Raw genomic sequence first — 3,281 nt, forward strand, 5'->3', positions numbered from 1 at the left:
CACCAGCTTGCCAGCCAAATCCTCTCTGGGTTTGGGGAGTCTGAGCCACAAATGGCTTTAGTGGCCTGCAAATGATAAGTCACAGAGTGTTTGATCAGCAGCTTTTGAACGCCCTCAAAGCCCCCTTTGAAGCCCGTTGCCAGCTACTCTCTGCTTTTTGGGAGCATCCTGGAAACCCAGGAACCTTTCCAAAATACCCAGAGGCAAGGAAAAGTCATCTCTACATCTTCTTTAACTTGAAGCTCCCCTTAAAACACCAGGATGAAATGGTCTGCCTTTGAAAGCAACACACATTCATCTCTTCCCAGAACAAGAATCTCAGAATGGTTTGGGTTGAAAGTGACCTTAAAAATCATCTAGTTCCAAACCACTACCATGGGCATGGACACCTTCCATTAGACCAGGTTGCCCAAAGCCCCATCCAACCTGATGTTGAGCACTTCCAGAGATGAGGAGTTTCTCTGGGCAACCTGTGCCAGGGCCTCACCACCCTTACAGGAAAGAATTTCTTCCTATACCTAACCTAAATCTCTCCTCTTTCTGTTTAAAAACATCACCTCTCTTACAGGCCCTGCTATAAAATTTGTCCTTACCTCAAAAAGCGCTCTTATAGCCAGGTAGGATCCTCCTGCACCCCCAGCTGCAAAGCACCAGCACTCACAGCCCCCTCAAGCTGTGAGAGGGTGAGGAATCCCCCTCCCCTCTGTGACAGGCAGTGAAATCCCATCTGATATGTACTAAGGGAGGGGACATTGGCAAAGCTTTGGGCAGGACAAGGAGTTTTGCTCAAAGAAAAGAGCAAGCAGGGAGAAATGGAGCTTTGTTCTTGTGAGCTATGGGATGGGGTGGAAACAGGGATTTCCTCCTGCCTTTCAGAATTCCAAGTGGGCACCAGATTTGGTTATAGCAGTGCCATGCAGAAGAGGAAATCCTGAGGAGAGCCCAGGGCAGCACATGGGTGAAGGCCCAGCTGCCAGGGGGATGTCACCCTCAAGCCCCCCACGTCTCCTTTTGCAGCATCAGTACCCAAAGTGCCCCCACCACTCCAGGCCTCCTCAACGCAGGGAGATGGCCAGATGCTGTCTGAACCCCTCCTCACTCCTCCCCCTCAAAGTTTAGGGCACTATGGGGTCCTTTCAGGACTGGAAAACACACAGGTCTGAACAGAGGTGGCTCAGTTTGTGGCTCTCTAGGTGACATCCAGGTAAACCCTTGCCCTAAACAGCCCCAGCCACAAACATCCAGCCACTCATTATTCCAGTCCCACTGAGGGCCCACCCAATTCTTGGCCGGGGGTTCCCACCACCATCCTCCCCCCTCAGCAGCCACACACACCTGCTCAGAGGCTGTCAGGGCCCTTCCTCTGCTCCCTGTTGCCACTTCCAAAGTCCAATTCCACATGGGCCAGGGGGCAAAGGGCAGCCCCTGCTCCTCCGCCCCACGCCGGCCGCGCACTCGGCTCCCGGGGGATTCCTGCTGCTCTCTGCATCCTGAGGGTCACCTCTCCCATCTCTTGGGTCTCCTCCCACCCCAGGTAAGGAGCATGCAGCCCTCCAAGTTCAGAAAAAGCCAAATATTTCTCCTGGGGAGTTTTTTAATGCTGTGAAGTGAGTAGGGGCTGATAGTAAAAGGACAAAGGTGAACAGCTTTAAGCTGTAAGAGCAGAGATTTAGATTAGATGTTAGGAGGGAATTCTTCCCTGTGAGGGTGGGGAGGCCCTGGCACGGGGTGCCCAGAGAAGCTGTGGCTGCCACTGGATCCCTGGAAATGTCCATGGCCAGGCTGGAGGGGGCTTGGAGCAGCCTGTTCCAGTGGAAGTTGTCCGTGCCCATGACAGGGGGTGGAATAAGATGGGGTTTAAGGTCCCTTCCAAACCCAACCATTCCAGGATACTATGAAGTGTCTTCCTTGATACATCCTCTCATCTCCTAAATAAATAAATAAATAAACAATAAACTAATATATTAATAAATTAATAAATTAATAAAACCTGATTGGTTTCATTCAGACCCAGCCACAAGTCAAGCAAATAAGGTCCATCCCACCATGTCCTGCCCAGGGCAGAATTTGGGCAGGATGGAGCTGGGCCCCACCCCAGCACTGCCTCATCTCAGTCATTACAACACAATAATGGCCTTGTTCTCTAAGTGACCAGAGATTCCTGCCTGGAGACCCCTTCCTGAACACTCCATGGCTCCTTAAAAACTGAGAAAATGAGGAAATTAAGGCAAATGATGTCACAGAAAACCACATTTAAAGCCAGATATAAGGTCCATCATCTACCACCCAGCAGTTTAGTGATGTCTCACCTTCTCCCCTGTTGCCAGAGCCTCCAAATTACCTCCACTGGAACATCACAGCACTGTCTGATTTGGGATTCACAGGGAGGAGAGTTTGCTTTGCATCATGGTGGCACTGTCAGAAACCCCCTCCTTTAATGATGTTGAAAGACTACATATATTATAGCTTCAGACCCTGAAATTTCCACCCTGTTGGGAGAGTAAGAAATTTTCCCTGGTGATCCTGAGAAATAAGCACTCAGTCTCTGCAGAATTCAAGATTTCAAGTAAAAAAATATCCTTATCACTCAGCCACACAGAAATCTGACTGGGAGAAACACAAACCAGGGCAGAGCTGTCTTCATGCTGCTGAGCTGCTGCAGTAGAATGAAATTAAGCATCTCTCTTCATTTCACAGCTCCCCTTCAAAACTTCAGGAGGGTTTGAAGTAAAAGGTCTGTCATAGACAGATCAGGGCTCAGGGGAAGCAAGAAAGGATCCCTAGGAACTACAAGAGTCACACTTAAAAATACACAAATTGGTAGGATATTTCATAAATATAAATAACATAATTTCACTTGGTTTCTGGCTAATAATTTTAGGGTTTTTTAGCCAAGAGGTGACTGCTGGATGTTTGCAGCCTGTTTTCTAGCAACAACACAAATCTATACTGGGAGCCTGCAGGGCTCAATCAGCATCACATAAAGATGCTGAAAGGGGAGTCAATTTAAATGAGATATAAGGAAGGAGTTTTTTACAGTGAGGGTGGTGAGGCCCTGGCACAGGCTGCCCACAGAAGCTGTGGCTGCCTCTGGATCCCTGAAGTGTTGAATGTCAGGTTGGATGGGGCTCTGAGCAAGCTGATCTGGTTGAAGATGTCCCTGCTCACTGCAAGGGCAGTTGGACTGGATGACCTTTAAAAGACCTTTCCAACCCAAACTACTCCATCTCTGTCATCCTCAGGCTGCTGTTGCCAGCCTAACCTGGGAGGTTTGCATTACA

The sequence above is a fragment of the Camarhynchus parvulus genome, chromosome 8 (genome assembly GCF_901933205.1).
Source record: "Camarhynchus parvulus chromosome 8, STF_HiC, whole genome shotgun sequence".
NCBI classification, from domain to species: Eukaryota; Metazoa; Chordata; class Aves; order Passeriformes; family Thraupidae; genus Camarhynchus; species Camarhynchus parvulus.